This window comes from Puma concolor, chromosome E4 (assembly GCF_028749965.1).
Source record: "Puma concolor isolate L17-30 chromosome E4, mPumCon1.1.hap2, whole genome shotgun sequence".
Classification (NCBI taxonomy): Eukaryota; Metazoa; Chordata; class Mammalia; order Carnivora; family Felidae; genus Puma; species Puma concolor.
The window spans coordinates 61,683,050-61,702,007 of NC_141683.1; the positions used below are offsets into that span (position 1 = coordinate 61,683,050).

The following is an 18,958-nucleotide window of genomic DNA, read 5'->3' on the forward strand; positions in this document are numbered from 1 at the left end:
TCAACAATAGCCAAATTATGGAAAGAGCCTAAATGTCCATTAACTGACGAATGGATAAAGACGATGAAGTTTATATATACAATGGAATACTACTTGGCAATGAGAAAGAATGAAATCTGGCCATTTGTAGCAACATGGATGGAACTGGAGAGTGTTATGCTAAGTGAAATAAGTCAGGAAGAGAAAGACAGATACCATATGTCTTCACTCTTATGTGGATCCTGAGAAATTTAATAGAAGACCATGGGGGAGGGGAAGGAAAAAAGTTGGAGAGGGAGAGAGCCAAACCATAAGAGACTCTGAAAAACTGAGAATAAACTGAGGGTTGATGGAGGGGGGGAGGGTTGGTGATGGGCATTGAGGAGGGCACCTGTTGGGATGAGCACTGGGTGTTGTATGAAACCAATTTGACAATAAATTTCACATTAAAAAAAAGAAGTACAATCTTCTAGTTATAAAAAGAATATGACACAGGGATATAGTGTGCAGCATAGGAAATACAGTCAGTAATATTATAACAACTTTGTGTGGTGACAGATGGTAACTTGACTGACTGTTGAGAACTGTCTAATGTATATAAACATTGAATCACTGTGTGATACACCTGAAACTAATACAATATTGTAGGTCCATTATTCTTCAATAATAAAATATAAATAAGATCATGTCATTCTTAGTACACTCTTCCAACAAGTTCTCATATTTCTCAGAACAGAGCTCAAATTCCTCGACTTGGCCTTAGAAAATCCCACCTGATCTGGCCACCAGTTACTTATCTGTCTTCTATTATTCACTCCTTCACAGATCCTGCCCTAGAGCATAGACCTCCTTGCTGTACCTCAGACATACCAGGCATGTGCCTGCCATGAGGCTTTGCACTCTCCGCCTGGAATGCCAGCACTCTTTGTCCAAAGAGTAGGACATCCCACTTCATTCCTTCAGTTGATCTCTGGCCAAGGCCACGACATCAGTGATTACACACACTGACTGCACAGTATAAAACAGGATTCACTCTCTACACATTTTTTTACTTTGTCTTCTCTTCATAGCACTCACCACCACTTACCATATTACACATGTATCTATTTATTATTAATCTTCCAATGAACATGCAAGCTCCATGTGAATGGGAACTCTTTTTTTCTTTTTGGTTGTTTTTAATTTGTTTGTTTACTTTTTTGGTTTGCTATCTTATCAGCACCTAAATTGTCTGTAATATTACAAGCAACTAAAAAAAAATCTAGCAGCAAGAATGGACACAAGAATCCTATATTATTTCATAGAATGAATTCTTAGAAATAATACAGTCAAAAGTTACAGACATTTTTAAAGCACTGCTAAATATTGCAAACTTAATTTCTAAAAGTGTATATAATTTAAATTCTCACCAGGAGGTTATAACTGTATTGGTATCCCTGTAAACTTATGAACCATTTTGCATTAGGATTCATTGCCTCATTCTTCATTTGCTGGAATAAATGTCCTGCTTTAATTTGAATTAATTTGTGTTGTGATACATTATACTGAATTTTAGCTAAAAAAAAAAAGAAAAGAAAACACCCCAGTCTTAATATATCTAGCACGAGTGAAAGAAAAATACATACAAAGTTTTCAGTGAAGGCTTTGAGAAAGGCTGGGTTAGACCAGGCATGGAAGGGTATTAGACCCGTGGGAAGAGTAAAGTCTTCAATTTCTCTCCAATCCTCCTAAAAATGCTTTCCTTTCTAATTCTTCATTTTTGATTTCTTTCCCTAGGATTTATCTTACTTACCTACTTAATTACATTATAAAACCTTTTATACTTCCTTTAATTTTTCTCCATTATTGATTCATACCAGGCTTTAGCAATTTACTCCATGAGTCTTCATTTCTTCATCTATCCATTCATCTACCCAACCACCCATCCATCCATCCTTCCACTCATTCATCCATCTTGCTATTCATCTAACATATAATTATTCACTTTATGCTTGGTTTCATTCCATGGATACAAAAGTGAACATAACATTCTCTCTGTTTATATCTTCAAAACACACAATGCAGTAGAATATGCTTTAAGAAAGCAGGTAATGACTCTGGCTTCAAATGAGACATGATAAAGAGCTTAGAAGTTGTCACTCCCATCGTTACAACAAGGAAAAGCTGAACAAGCTGAAAATCAACTTTTCCTGGAGCAATCAGACAACTGAGGTTGTGGGACAAACCTCTACCTGAAAATCTGCAGGGACAGGCTCATTCAGAGACATAGCCCAGATTTACTCACTTGGAGAATCAATTCATCCTTTCTTTCCATTAGTGATAAACCTAACAAAATATATACAGGATCAGTGTGTAAAAAACAGGAAAACACTGACAGAAGAAATAAAATACAGTATATTTCATGGATTGGAACACTAAGGTGCCATTTTGTTTCAATTTGATCTACAGATTCATTGCAATACCAATCAAAATCCCAGCAAGCTATTTTGTAGACACTGATAGAATCATTCTAGAGTTCAGATGGAAAGGCAAAAGACCCAGAATACGCACCATAATACTGGAGAATAAAAACAAAGTTGGAAGAGTCACACTATATGACTTCAAGATTTACCTTAAAGCTATAGTAATAAAGAAAGTATGGTATTGGTTAAAGAATAGAAAAATAGATGACCAGGGGTGCCTGGGTGGTTCAGTTGGTTAAACGTCTGACTTCAGCTCAGGTCATGATTTCATGGTTTGTGAGTTTAAGCCCCATGTTGGGCTCTGTGCTGACAGCTCAGAGCCTGGAGCCTGCTTCAGATTCTGTGTCTCCCTCTCTCTACTCCTCCTCAGCTTGCACTCTGTCTCTCTGTCTTTCCCAAAAATAAATAAACATTTAAAAAAAGAAAAGAAAAACAGATGACCAGAACAGAATACAAAGCCCAGAAATAGACCCATACAAATATAGTCAATTGATCTTAGACAAAGATGTAAGGGGTATTAAAAAAAAAAAAAAAAAAAAAAGGATAGTCTTTTCCAGGAATTATTTGTGGTTTTACACAACCAATTGTTATGTAAAAAAAAAAAAAAAAGCCCCGATGAACTTAGATACAGACACTTACATTATCACAGATGATGTAAGGTTCACTGTAAAGTGATGCCCCACTGTCCCGCCCTTCATACTTCTCTTTGGAAAGAAGTTATGCAATGTAGCCCAAACTAAAGGAGTGAGGAGTTACCCTCCATCTCATCAAGGGTAAAATGTATACATAAATTATTTGTAAATTTTTGGCAATGGACCTTTGTTTTTATCCTTTATTTATTATTTATTTATTCATTCATTCATTCATTCATTCATTCATTCATTCATTCATTCTCTATCAGTATGAACCTATGGATGCATTTTTAAAAAAATATTTTATAATATAATCCAGTGGTACTTTATTTTGTTGCAAAAATTGTTCCATCTCTGGTCACTGGGAACTCTTTCAGTTGGCTCCCATGTCCCCTTGGCATACCTCCATCATTATGTGTACCCTTAAATACATATTACTAACTGAAAGAAGCAAGCTTAAAAAGATTATAGACTGTATGACTCCATTTATATGACATTCTAGAAAAGGCAAAGCAAGAGAGATGGTAAACAGATCAATGGTTGCCTGATGTGATGAAAATGACATTTTATATCTGGTTTTCCCACCCCAAACCTATAATCCCAGTCTAATAATGCAAAAAAAAAAAAAATCAAACATATTCCAATCCAGGGACAGTTTATAAAATACCTGACCATTACTCAAGACTGTCAAGGTCATAAAAAACAGGAGAGTCTGAGAAACTCTCACAGTTTAGAGATGGTTACCAAGACATGACAACTAAATGTAATGTGGTAACTTAGATGGGATCCTGGGACAGAAGAAGGACATCAGGTAAAAAGAAAGACAATCTGAATAAATTATGGACTTAATAATGTATCAATATTGGTTTCTTCATTGTGACAAATGTATCATACTAACATAAGACATCAATAACAAAGGAACTGGGGTGGGAGAAATTGCGGAGAGCAATCAATGAAATTGTATTCAATAGCATGGAAGAGTTGAAGTTGTTTTCAAGAACTCAGAATAAAGATAAATGAAAGATGCATTGGTCACATCCCCAAAGGGCTTCCAACCTGGCTGTCTTCTGATCTATGTTCCACAATATTGTCCTTTGATCTTCTAAAGAACAAACTCTAACTTTGTATTTGTTCTAAGGATCAAATATAATGCAACTAAAGTTATTTAACATAGTCTCTGGAACAGAGTAGAAACAAACAAATGTGGCTATCATTTTGTTGCTTTCCAACTTAAATCTATTCAAAGTTACCAACTTCTCCCTATCACCCAACTCAGTCCTTAATGATGTCCTTGGGGGCAAGTTTCATCTCTGCTCTACAAAGAAGTTGTTTCTGATAAATTATCCTGCCCAAGCCCTGCCTTTGCATTATATTCACTCATTCTTTCAGTCAAACTAGATGGTCTGGAGCAGGCTGGTTTTCTCTCTTGTGCCTTTACTCTGGTATTTATTATATCCAGAAAAGCCCCCTGGCTTATCTTCACCGGGTGAAATTCTATGCAATCCCCAGGGTCCACTCAAATACAGCCTTCCCTCGTGAAGTCTTTTCTAAACCCGCCAGGAGTGCGCCCTCCCTCCAATGAGCTCCCAATGCTTGATATCTTTTATTGTAACTAATTGTGTTCTGGTATTAGTCTTTCATATTATTTCACAAAGATCCTGAAGGATAGGTTATCTGCTTAAACCCTTTTTATTTCCCTGGCCAAGCACTCTACACCTGTTACATGTGGAATTTATCAATTGTGTTGAAAATAAAGAAAGGAAAAATGACTTTAACTTTAAAAAATATTTACTTTTGAGTATTTCTTTGATACCTATAATAAATTCCCACTTTGATAATAGATACAATTAAAGCTTGCAATTCAGGGGCTGATATATTACTTTTAAAAGACAAAGTTGGAGAGCCTATGTGGCTCAGTTGGTTAAGTGTCCAACTCCTGATTTTGGCTCAGGTCATGATCTAACAGTTTGTGAGACTGGGCTCAACATCAGGCTCTGCGCTGAGGGCATCAAGCTTGTTTGGGATTCTGTCTCCCTTCTCAATGCCCCTACTCCACTTGTTCTCTCTCTCTCTCTCTCTCTCTCTCTCTCTCTCTCTCCCTCTCAAAATAATAAATTAATAAACATTTAAAAGACCAAATTAAGAGTTAATGTCTTGATTGAAGCCTCACATCTAATAGTTGCTCTAAGAATAACAAGAAGAAAATACGTAATTTGTATGAAAGGATTATTAAATTTATTATTTTGTACCTATAAATTGCAGTGTTTACTATAATAAAACTTGAGAATTTATTAAATTTTGAAAATAGCAGAGGATAGAAAAACTTCAAATGTCATCATCTCAATTTTTAATTAACACATAGCGCAAACACAAAAATTATTTCAACTCAATCAATCCACATTTTACATCCAAGTACATGCTTACATACATTTGGATAGAAAACAGCTAAAACCCAATTTACTTTTCTTCCAGAAATCTTTGAGCCCAACTTTGTTTTAAAGTAGGCTTCACCCTCAGCACTGAGCCCAACATAGAGCTTGAACTCACAATCCTGAAATCAAGACCTGAGCTGAGATCAATAGTTGAATATTCAACTGACTGAGCCACTCAGGCTACCCTAAACCCAACTTAAAAAACAAAACAAAACAAAAACAAACAGTAAAATACTGAGACTAAAGGCATTTGAGGTGAGACTCCTGGAACTTGGGACCTTACCCATTCCTCCACTGATGACGTAAATGGGCCTAAGTCTAGTCCCTTAATTTTGCCCACGGTAAGAAATGTTGTATTGCCTAAACCACAGTTTTAGAGTAACTAGCTGAAACAAATTCTGAATGTAAAAACTTCACAAAAGCAACACAGCTTGAGACTTAACTATGTTTAAAAAAAAAGAAAGAAAATATATTTTATTCACATGAAAAAAACTGTTAATAAGAACTTTAGTCTAATTACAAAAATGTCTAATGGGAATGGTCTATGAAGTGTGGTTATGAATAAAGATATGGTAAAATCCATTTTAATCATATTAATTATTTAGCATGTTCAGAATTTGAATTTGAGTAACAAAATATATTTTGAAATTGGAAGAAAAAAGACAAAAGCTTTATATAAATAATTGCTTCCAGAATTTTTATTTATTTTTTCAGAAATTTTTATTTACATCATTAATAATAGAACTAATTACTTGAATTGTTTAGTTTTTATTGATTAAAATGGTGGAAGTAGGGGTGCCTGGGTGGCTCAGTCGGTTGAGTGTCTGACTTCGGCTCAGGTCGTGATCTCATGGTTCATGAGTTTGAGCCCCGCATCGAGCTCTGTGCTGACAGCTCAGGGCCTGGAGCCTGCTTCAGATTCTGTGTCTCCCTCTCCCCGCTCCTCCCCTGCTCACACTCTGTCTCTCTCTCAAAAATAAATAAAGATTAAAAAAAAACTACAGAAAATGGTGGAAGTGGTAAAAATAATTTGTAAAGTAAGGCATGTAAATGTACAATTTGAATATGAAGAGAGCAAAGTTGTTAAAGATAAAAACTAGTATCAATGATAATAAAATACCACCCTTTTTAAAGTTAGCAAGTATGCAATGATAGGGAAACATACTGTATCAGAGAAATAAAAGCTTCATAGTAGTATTTATTTCCGCTTTCAATCTTCTTTGCCACCTCCTCCTTTGTTTCAGTTAATACAACAGTGATATCAATATGTAGGTACCAGGTTGATGGATGAACACCAACATTTTATCTGCCTTATATCAAAACAATCTATTACAAACTGGGAGCTCATTTTAGTTTTAATCAGCATCTTCAGAAATTTACTGTAATTAATAGATAACAGATCACACCTGTCAGAATGGCTACAATCAAAAACACAAGAAACAAGCGTTGATGAGGATGTGGAAAAAAAGGAACCTTCATGCGCTGTTGGTAGGAATACAGATTGGTGCAGCCACTGTGGAAAACAGTATGAAGTTTCTTCAAAAAGTTCAAAATATAACTACCCTACAATCCAACAATTGCACTATTGGGTATCTATCCCAAAAATACAGATACACAAATTCAAAGGGATAGTGCACCCCTATGTTTATAGCAGCAGTATTTACAACAGCCAAATTATGAAAGCAGCCCAAATGTCCATCGATAGATGAATGGATAAAGAAGATGTAGTATGTATACATAGTATTCAGCCATAAAAAAGGATACAATCTAAAAAAAATAAAATCTTGCCATTTGCAGTAAACATGGATGGGGCTAGAGAGTATAATGGTAAGTGAAATCAATCAGAGAAAGACAAATATCATATGATGTCATTCACATATGGAATTTAAGAAACGAAACAAATGAGCACGAGAAAATGAGAGAGAAACCAAGAAACAGGCTCTTAACTACAGAGAACAAAATGGGTGATGGGGATGGGGATTAAGAGCACACTTGCCACGATGAGCCCTGAGTGATGTCTAGAATTGCTGAATCACTGTATTGTACACCTGAAATGAATATAACACTGTATGTTAACAATATTGGAATTAAAATTAAAAACTTAATTAAAAAAGACTCAGTATAGGTGTAGCTTAGTAAGCAGTCACAGGAGTGCCATCTGTTCTATGTAGAAATCACAACTCCAATTTACAGGATGCAAAAATATTTTACTATTATGCTCACGCTTATTTTTACTTACTTCGAATGAAAACTTCTGTGCAACCAACTGAGGTGTCCAAACATAGCAGGCATAGACCAGGAATTTGATGAGTTGTACGCTCTCTATTGGCGTGCGCTATATGACTTTAAATTTGAAGTGTTCCTTGTGATTACAGTATGTAATGAAGTTGTTAGCTCCCTGCACTCTGTCTTCTGAACCTGAAGCTTTACTAAATCTGCTCTCTCAGAAAGGTCACCGATGACTACCTCGTACAAAGGAGAGCTTCCCCTTGCTCTCTCGGTGCTCTCTCCTTAACAAGCCACTGATGAATCTCTCTTCGTGGAACCTCTGTTTGATGCCCTCCAAACTCTATCTATTTTGCTGCATTTCCCACTGGCTCCCAGACTCTTCTCTGTTGTTGTCCTCCCAAATGCTATAGTGAGGAACTCTCTTGAAATTTATCTTTGCAAGGGATCCCATTTGCCTTTACTTTTTCTATATGCTTTCTTCTTTGGCAAGCTCATCGAGTTTCAAAGCTTTGATTTCCAAATGTATAGCTCGTTCATTCACTTAGTCAGTACAGGGGGAAACAAGGTGCCAGTCCTATTCTTAGGAAGTGTGTAGTGTATTTTAATAGGCAAAACAGGCAAATAAATGGGCCAACCACACCATGTAATAAGAATTTCAAGGAAGTAAGTGCAGTGTTCTGGAAACACATTAAAAACACATCCAATTCAATCTTGAGAGGTCAGGACACTGTTCTGAAAGAGTTGATATATAATTCAAACCTAAATAAAAGGCAGGAGCTATGAAGCAAAGAGGAGGTTCCAAGTAAAGAAAACACCACATGGAAATGCTTGTGATCAAGAGGATAATGCCATTTAACAAACAGCCAGCAATCTGGTGGCTGTGAGGCACAGGGTGGGGCAAGAAATTGTGATCTGAGTGGACACAATGGTAAATATGGTTACTTCAGAAAGGGTTACATATTCAAGCTAAAAAGTTTAGACTGTATCCTACGGGCAATGCGGGATCAATTGGAGTTATGAAATCTCAGAAGACACATGCTTAGATGGGGTTTTGGAAAGGTCATTGTAGATGCAGTAAAATGAATATATGGGTGTGGGACAAGGAAGAAGGGACATGAGTTAGAAGACTGTGGTCATTCCCCATAAGATGTGACTATGGTTAGAATTAGGCAATGCAGAGATATTTTTTTCCACTGAGGTATTTTATTTGTATGTATATATTATACCCCCAGGAAAAGAATTCCAGGACTTTCCCTTCTATGTGTTTTCATCTTGCTTCTTCATGGTCCATGATGTCAGCTGAGGCTGTTAGTACAATGAAATCAAACTAGTGGGACCAGAGAAGATTATTCTGCCATTTTTCTAGATCTTTGTGTTGTCCATCAAATCTGGGGCTGATCACTCCACACTTGTTTAACATGTCCATGAGGTTGACAACAACTTTCCTAGTTTTGTGATCATCAATGACTTCAAATTCACCAATGTAACTAACCATGCTTCTTCATCACAGTTAGAAACTGGACAATCACTTCCGAACATGGCCTGAATGGACAGGGAGCTTAGCATCTGCTTGTATTTTCAGCATTGTTAATGCTCTAGAGAGCATCTGCTAGAACATTCATGAGCACCATTATGGCAGCACAGAAAGATGGCGGAAAGAGCAGTGGAGAGATATTTAAGAGACGTCTACACAGATTTGAGGATAAAATGATGGGGTCAGTTTTTATTTGTTGAATAAATGAAATGCCTGCTGAAAATCCTAGTGAAAATCTCTGTAATATAGTTAGATCTATAGACCAGGAAGTCAGAAGGAATTCTACGTGCGTGTACACACTAGCAGTGAATTAAATAAAGAAGTACATGGCCTGTAGAGAGCCAATAAAGGAGAAAGACCATGTTTGTGTCTGAAAAACCCTGACAGTTAAGAGGCAAATAGAGAAATCTGTGAAGAATACTAAATCGGAGGGTGAGAAGGTTTTAGTGCAAACCAGACAATGGAGTAATGTAAGACAAGAGGGAGTCAAAAATGTTACAGTGAGGTCAAATTAAGGGCTGGGAAATGATAATTGAATTTAGCAACAAGAAGAATATTACTGGCCACACTAAGTAAAGTTTCAGATTATAAGCAGAAGATACAAGCAAGATTCCAGTGAATTGAGAGATGAGTTATAGACAGAGGAATTAGAGACAGGACAGCTGAGTTTATAAAACTAAGAGAGAAGAAAGTAGCCAGGATGGACCATCTATCGACATAGAACTGTTTTGTAATGGGGAAAACCAGTGGTGAATACACTGATAAATATACGGCAGTTCAGGATAGACAAGAGAAATAGGAAGGATGCAATAAGAACCCTGAGGTGGTGCAAAAGGTCAGGATAACAAGCACAGGAAGCCTAACCCAGATGGGCAAGGGGACAAGAATGGTTATAGACACTGTCATGTTTTTTTGTGAAGCATAGTGAGTCAGAAAGGTGACAAATTTCCTCTTTGATTTATATTTTCACTAAAAGTTACAGTCTGCTGTTGAGAATGGCAGAGAAAGTCTATTGGGAGACTTCAGGAAAATGAAGAAGGCTTTGAATAATCACTCCCATTGAGTAGGAGCTATGACTACAAAACATGATTGCCAAGAGACCCTGAAGGCCTGATTGGGTTTGGAAACTGATTGGGGTTGACACCTTGGGGACAATAATCTATAGCACTGAGTGTCTTTTCCATAGCATGTGCACAATTTCAGATAGAGACAGGCCCTTGGCGAGACTGACCCAGGATTATACACTCTGTTGGTGGATCACTGGAAGGACAAGCCAAGAGAAAATTGAAAGCATTTGTTAATTAAAGTGGCTGTTTTTCTCCTGGTACAATGATTCCTCTAATGTCTGTCTTGCCTGTGAGAGGGGCAGTATGGTTATATTGACACCACTGCACCTCAAATACAAGAACAAGCACATTTTGCGTGTGCATAATTGTTAAATGCATGAATGGTCCTATCTTCAAACCTGGGTCTCCGGTTACTGTTCAATCACACCATCACATCACAGGGAGAAGCCTGGGCTTCTAACATCCTCATTACTCAAAGAATATAACATCCCACAGGGGTGTTGTTTAAGATGATGGGAGAATTTTGCATCATTTGTATGATATAATCTAAGCAATAGCTTACACTTCTGCCCCATTCTTTATTTTTAAAGTGTCTGCATCTCTGTCAACTTGCTTGAAACTTTGTCTGTGACATGGTGTGCCTAAAATCAATTGTTTGCTCAAATGCCTTGGTTAAGTGAGCGAATATGCAATGTGACGGAACATTTGACAGAATCTGCAGAAGTGCAGGTGGACAATGAGCATAGGCATGAGAAGGAGCTGCATGAGCTCCTCCTTTCCAGCAATGCTGGCGGGGATGGTGGGGCGGAGGGGGGCGGGGAGCTCCCAGGTGCCAGGTACTCATGCTCAACTCTGTGCTCTTATTTTTCTTATAAAGGGCTAGGTGGAACAGTAGGGGTGTAGTTAAAGGCAAGTTAAGGCACCAAATTAAAATTTCCTTTATACTTTGAATAATTTCTTCCTGTTTATGATACTGCATCAGTGACCAAGAACTTATTAGGCTACCATTGTACATATGTTAGTATATTAAGCATTTTATCAAATTTGGGGGCCCAGTTGAGAGCTGGAAAACATTAATAAAATATAGGGGTTCATGATTATACAAAGGCAAGGAAATGGGAAAATACCTATTTCTAGAGGGACAAGATGTTCTCCTTCCTTGATGGCTGATCATTGCTTACCAGATGGAGCAGAAATGTCTCAGGAGAGCAATTCTAGGCTTTGCATGCCCAACCACCCAACACCTTCATCTTATCTCCTGTGTCATTCCAAAAAAACTGACCTACTTTCTCTCCCTAAACCATAGGAAAAGAAATGTCGACAACTGCTACTTTTCTAAGCTAGAAGCATGTGGTCCGACCTTGAATCACGTTAGAAAAGATAGGATATCTGAAGGGGTCAGGATACTTTCCAATGGCTTTACATTTGTTGAAAAATTCTCAGGAAAAAAAAAAAGCATAACCTAAAGCAGTTATTTCACTTGCTATAATATCATTTCTGGCCTAGAGATAAATTTCCAAATGATAAATTTGTTTTTTTTAATGATTTTTATGAGACTTTATTATGTCCTTGCTATGCCTTTGCTTGGGTTTTCCAGTGTACTCTAATATTTCAACCAATAAATCAAGATTGCTTCTAATAGGATCTACTATTTGCTCATAAAACTCATTTTTCCATGGAATAAAAGCAACCTCCTTTAGGCTATTTCAGAACATTAGAGTAATTTCTTGTGGTTGGATAACATATATATCCTTGACTTTACTTAGAGGAAAATAGATTATTTGAAATCTATGGATTGATAAACCTGGAAAGTTTCACTTTCTGTTCTATAACTAGACACTTTGTATGGCACGGAGGGTCATGGGAACCTATTGTTTCGCACTTCGAGGTAAACTTCCATCTAGAGTGTGAACCATGAATATTGAAATATGAAAGATAAAAAACAATAACAGCCTATTTATATGTTAATATTTGCTTTGTTAAAAATATTCAATTCAATAATATTTAAATGCCCAATAAGTGCCAGGCACATTAAAGATGCCAGAGGCAGAGCAAATACAAAACAAAGACTCTGCTCACAAAATGCACATTCTTTTTTTTAAATGTTTACTTATTTAAAGTTTTTTTAACGTGTATTTATTATTGAGAGACAGAGAGAGACAGAGCATGAGCATGGGAGGGACAGGGAGAGGAGGAGACACAGAATCTGAAGCAGCCTCCAGGCTCTGAGCTGTCAGCACACAGCCCGACGCGGGGCTCGATCTCACAAACTGCGAGATCATGACCTGAGCCAAAATCGGACGCTTAACCAACTGAGCCAACCAGGAGCCCCCAGTGTTTATTTATTTTTGAGACAGAGACAGGGCATGAGTAGGGGAGGGGCAGGGAAAGAGAGGGAGGCACAGAATCCTGAAACAGGCTCCAGACTCTGAGCTGTCAGCACAGAGCCCGACGCGGTGCTCGAACTCAGGAACAGCGAGATCATGACCTGAGCCGAAGTTGGACGCTTAATCAACTGAGCCACCCAGGCTCCCCTCAAAACGCACATTCTAATGAATAGGTGCCTCAGATTTTTTTAAATGACCTGAAGTCAGACCATCATGTGACAGTGGAGGGACAGCCCATGTCCCTTTCAACAAGGGTGGTATTATGTCAACATGCCTTTGGAAGAGGTCAATCCTCAAACATACCCTAAAAAGAGGTCAGTCCTAAGATGTCCTAGGAAGAGGTGAATCCTGGAGTCAGATATGAGAATTCAGAAACTGTGGCCAACAGTAGGATGAAGAATACCTGTATCCTTTTCTTATTGACTCTTATAAGCCCTGACTCTGGGCCTGAATATGCCTGGAAGATTTTCAGGGTTTGGGATGTTGACCACTGTGCCTAGATGTGAGGAAGGCAACAGGGAATCAGTTTCTAAAGGACTTACCATCAGATCTGGACTGTGAAGGGGTAACAGTTACTTTCCATGATGTATTTTCTTTTTACTATCTGTGACGCTCAAAAACATCTTGTGAAAACTTAGAGTCTGGGAGATGAAAGTGGGAGTCTGTGAGGATGTACACTCTTCAAAGAACCCAAGTAGGAGTGGTGCCCTTGGTCAAGGTCCAAGTGATGGTAGCAGATGGTCACTGTGCTGGAACACAGCAATCTCAAAAGGGCAATGGTGGCTCTGGTAAGGATGTGGACATCACAAATAGGTGGAGGGAAGGGACATGAGATACTGGTTCATGAGCGGCCCAGGAAAAATATAAGATATGGGGAAGGGAAGACATGAGTGGGACTAGCTCCAATAACAAAGCCAGTGAGAGCTCACGTCGTCAAAGGAGACTGGACAGATATGCTAGAATTTCAGCTGTCACTACCTGAGTGTTTTTTATGAATGCTTTTATTCTCTTCTTTATACTTGCCATATTAGCTATAGTGGGCTTATAATGGTGTTTTGTAATTCAAAATGTTTTAACAACATTAATGTGTGCTCTATATAGTACTATATGTGACCGTCTGATATCCATCCCCAAGAAAAGTCTGTTGAATGACCTACCAAGCAGCTACTAGGGGGCCCTTGAGGAAATAACCAAGGAAAACCTGGCAGATCACTTAGTGAAGGTTAAGGTCTCAGCACTAAAGCCCCCAGAAGGATAATAAACAAGTGTGTGTCCATATCATTGCTTACAACGAGGCCCACAACTACCCAGACCACAGATATTTCCATGGATGAACCCCAGCAGAGGAAAAATCAAATGTCAGGTTTGCTGAAATAGCCAAGTAACCCTTGACAGTCTGAAAAATCTGACATCCTCTCTTTTTCTGGCTAGGATCAAAGTCGTAATGACGTCTGGCAGATCGCCTTCCAAAAAACCTGGATTAAATAAAAGGAGTAGTTATTTATAGAAAATGACAAAGTCACAGTCCAAACCTGTGCCTTACATGAAATGGAGTTAATCAGAATTCTATGTAGTGTACATGATGTACCCTAGTGGGCTTCAATGTCCAGGTATTCGTGAATGCAGCAAAAAGGAACAATTCTGAATAATCTAGAGATACCAATCATTTAAATTATAATGTAATTGCAAAATTAAAAAGGTATTATTATTATTAGACATAAGGACTTCTTGGCTTACAGGGGAATTTTCAAAGTATAAAAATCCTATTATATGTTTCACTGAGTTTCTTAGAGTCATTATTTAAAAAAAAAAAAGGTCTTCTTTTTATGTAAAAGCAGGAATCTTTATGTGTGGTTTGCAGCCAAAGGATAGTGAAGAGACTGGTGCATTCATGCCATGGTAGGATCACATTCTGGTCACAAATCTTCTGTGAGCACTGATATCACATGTTCTATCCTGCTGTTGCAAGCATTTCTTGCCATTCTTAGATATAACAATTGGAAAAACTTTATGAATAACACAAGTAGCCTTGTTCTCAGCTCAAATAAAGACAGGAAAATCCCAATTCATTCTTCGGTTGGGAAATGAAAAATCTGCTATCTTAGTGAAAGATAAAGGAGCCTGACTTTTCAGACAGCTCTTAGACAACAGTCTATGGCTCTCTCTGGATAACATATATAATTACTTACATTTCCCTGTCCTTTTTGAGTGGCTGATCCTGATGAACTGGTCTATTTTCAACAATGTCCTATGCTCTAGGCCTTATTATCTTTACCAATTCCTTTATAATTTCCTTTCCTTCTTTACAATTTTCTTTCCTCCCTTTCTTCCTTCTTTTCTTCCATCCAAACCTCCTACCTTTTTTTTTTTTAAAAGTGTACACTCGGGGCACCTGGGTGGCTCAGTCGGTTGAGCATTCAACTCATGATTTCTGCTGAGGTCAGGATCTCACAGTTCATGATGTAGAGCTCTGAGTTGGGCTCTTCACTGACATTGTAAAGCCTGCTTGAGATTCTCTCTTTCCCTCCCTCTTTGCCCCTGTCCCACTCATGCTGTCTCTCTCTCTCTCTCTCTCTCTCTCTCTCTCTCTCTCTCAAAATAGATAAATAAACTTAAAAAATGTGTATATTTCTTCCTCTCCCCCCAAAATCAAGTTGGCTTATAAAAGAAACATGTGTACACAAAAAAGTTAATAAAATAGACAGTGAAGACCTAAAAAGAAGAAAACAACAGAGAGGTCAACCAGCTGTTAGAAGAATTAGACAATGCCACGGGGCAACTGTGTTTTTCCATTAGGTCTTTATTTTTGTTTTTGTTTTTATTTTCTAGTGAATAGGATAGAAATATCAACCTCTGCTGATTTATGGAATGTTCCTAAGTGAGTTAAACAACTATTTAAAAGTACACTGAATTCTAGCATCATTATGCTTGCTCAAATTTTACAAGCAAAAGGACAGCAATTCTAATTAGATTCCCAGCTGTTTTTAGTATTTTCCTTAACTGTTGGCAACTCTAATAAGTAATCTATAAAAAAAAAAATCTGCCAATCAAGTAAAAATGGGAAAGATCATAAAACCCTGGGACTGGCATTTACAGGTGCGTGTGCTGGCCAGTACAAACCAAAAGAGGAAAATGGCGTAACCAGATGGCATCTGCCGAATCTCTAAAAAATGTGCAGTGTTGATATCATGTCTTATATCCATCAGGTATGAATCCTAGCTCCCCGTCTCAGCTCTTCTCCAAGCCTTAGAGACCTCATCTATAAAATAAACTTGATACTCCTTCTCTGGATCTGAAAATGTTAATGTTTTGATATCAAATGTATCTGGTTTGAGTATTGGTTCTATCTTTTAGTAGCTTCATGATCTGAGACTTAGATTTCTGATATACCATGTACTTCATGAAGTTTCTTTCTCTTTTTTCTTTAAGGCTGAATAACACATATCAAGTTCTCAACATGGTGTTTGCACATTGTTGGTGTTCAGTGTTCAAGAGAACACCTGAGTTCTCTTGTCTCTTCCCTATTTCCAAGAACTAAATAGGAAGGAAACATCCAGCATGGTACTGGAAGGCACCCAATTAATTAATGTTAATGTAGTAAAATTATTTTCCATTGTTATTGCAATATCGTGATGGAGGGGGATATGAAGGCCAGAAGCCCAAACCAGAAAAGGCTTCTAGCAACAGGAAAAAAAAAAAAAAAAAGCCCTCTTGGTGGCAGAAACCATAGCAGATATACGAGGAATAATGACTTCTATTTTGGTAATGAAAACTTCTATTCATCGACTTTACGAAGACCTTTCAGTATATTTTGGATTTTAAGTTTTAATTACGTAGAGCAACTGCAGAGATACATTCGTCAAATGACAATAGCAGTCACTTGTTCCATTATAAAGTGCATTTTTAAATGCAAATGCAGAACATGCATACATACATACATAGAAAAAGTGATATTGTTAAGTAATAAGTTAAATGAGACAGTTGGCCTCAACAGGCTGGATGTGATTGGGCTTTACTTGTTGGTACTGATTACTTTGAATGGGAGACATCATGCAGCAAACATCTGCAGACTTTTTCACTTTCTGCATTTGTAGAGTATTCCCAAGGGGCAATGGGCACCAAGAGACACTTTCCTGATGATATGAAATGTACAGGATACCATACTTTTTTTTTTTTTTCAAACGTTTATTTATTTTTGGGACAGAGAGAGACAGAGCATGAACGGGGGAGGGGCAGAGAGAGAGGGAGACACAGAATCGGAAACAGGCTCCAGGCTCTGAGCCATCAGCCCAGAGCCTGACGCGGGGCTCGAACTCACGGACCGCGAGATCGTGACCTGGCTGAAGTCGGACGCTTAACCGACTGTGCCACCCAGGCGCCCCGGATACCATACTTTTTTAAAGGTGGGGTGGTAATAGAATATATGCAAAAAGGAATTACTGTTTTCTTCCAAGGAGAAGCTAGTAACACACTGAAAAGAATACATGAAGAAACCCATGGCTCCTGCTCATCTCATGTGAAAATAATTAGAACGACAAATAGTTTCCCACGTGTAGTTAACTATGAAGGTTTGGCTGTGGTAGCAGACACGTGGGTTGGGAGCAAGTGCCCAAAGATATGAAGCATTTATTCACGTCTCTTTAGGTGTTATTTAAAACAGAAAGTGCATATTTGAAATATGTATACTTGGGTTATGTCTACTACCTTGAACTAAGTCAAACTAATCAATCTTGTTAGAGGTGTATGAGATGGCTCTGATTTATGATTTCTTGCATGTTATCACCAGAAGGTTAAATGATGCCTTAAAAACTCAGAATGTTTTCCTAAAATGGTTTACTAGTATTGGAACAATAAATAATAAGGGAGTCACTTTATTTCTTTCATATTGACATGATAGCTTACAGAATGGACAATAAAATATGTATTTTATAAGGTTTTTTTTTTTTTTTACAAGAGGGTCTTGATATAATTTGAAAGACTGTTTTAAATGTCTCTATTCTCTGCCACCCAAGTAAGATTGCTGTTTGAAGCAATATGAAGAGCACACAGAAAAGATTTCTTTTTAATTTGGGGTGCCTGGGTGGCTTAGTCGGTTAAGCATCTGACTTGGCTCAGGTCATTATCTCACAGTTCATGAGTTCAAGCCCCACATCAGGCTCTGTGCAGGCAGTTCAGAGCCTGGATCCTGCTTCAGATTCTGTGTCTCCTTCTCTCTCTCTCTCCCCCTTCACTCACATCTGTCTCTCTTACAAAAATAAATAAACATTTAAAAATTTTAAAAAAGAAAAGATTTCTCTTTATTCTGAATGTAAGATATATGCATTGGAATATGTAGAAAATAGCTTTAACAAAGGGTATACCCAGGATGCATTAGCTAAATATAACACCAAATCTAAGAAAATCAGTTACTGTATTCCAAAAGACACTATGTAAGGGACCATCTGATCAGCTGGATTCATGCACCTCTCATGGTTGCTAACCATGTAAGGAAAAGCAGAATCTAGGCCTGAAATAATTGTGCCAAAAGGAGAAGACACACAGGGTAGAGATTTGGAGATCAAAGTTCTGTTTCTTTGAACAGGTTTTTGTGTGATTTTGGACATTCACGTTTTTCTCAGTTGACTTTCCAATTGTAAAATGAATATGTCTTATGTCTGCATGGCTACTTCATACTATTGTTGTAGTATTCAAGTAAAACAATCTGTTTTAAATTATTTAGAATAGCATGAAATGCTTTGCAAATACAAAATATTATCAAGGATAACAGAGACATTCTATACGTTCTCAATTCTGATATACCCTCATGTTCCTCGAGCTGATTTCTCTGGAAGGCCAACCAAATCCACAGGATATGAAGGCTACTTGTAACACAGTTTTATTATATTCATTAACAGAACTTGGATCATTTTGTCTAGAGGACTTGTAGAGAATTGGGAGGTAGATGACGGACTCTAATGGTGAGCATAATGGGTTGATTTAATTAATTCAGTGAACAAGATATTTGATCCAGTTGAATGATGCATAAGCAAAATGTCTGGTTGACTTACCTGAATCTCAATTTTCCAGATATTTTTACAATAGATAATACCTTTAGAAGAAGAAATTTTACAACTATTCAACATTCAGTTTTTATCCTGGATAAATCTCTATTTGTTCTTAATCTCATTCTTCTATCTGCATTTTAAACCACTTCTTTCAAATTGGGTTTGGTTTAGATAAAGAAAAATTCATTTGAC

General features: G+C 37.5%; 1 protein-coding gene and 1 pseudogene across 7 annotated transcripts in view; both read right to left on the reverse strand.

The window, feature by feature from the left end:
• The window catches only part of RGS7 (regulator of G protein signaling 7), a 525,076-nt gene that overhangs the window by 143,417 nt on the left and 362,701 nt on the right, over window positions 1-18,958 (reverse strand). The gene's annotated exons all lie outside the window — the stretch shown is intronic.
• On the reverse strand, window positions 6,297-9,356 carry LOC147572729 (small ribosomal subunit protein uS8 pseudogene; annotated as a pseudogene).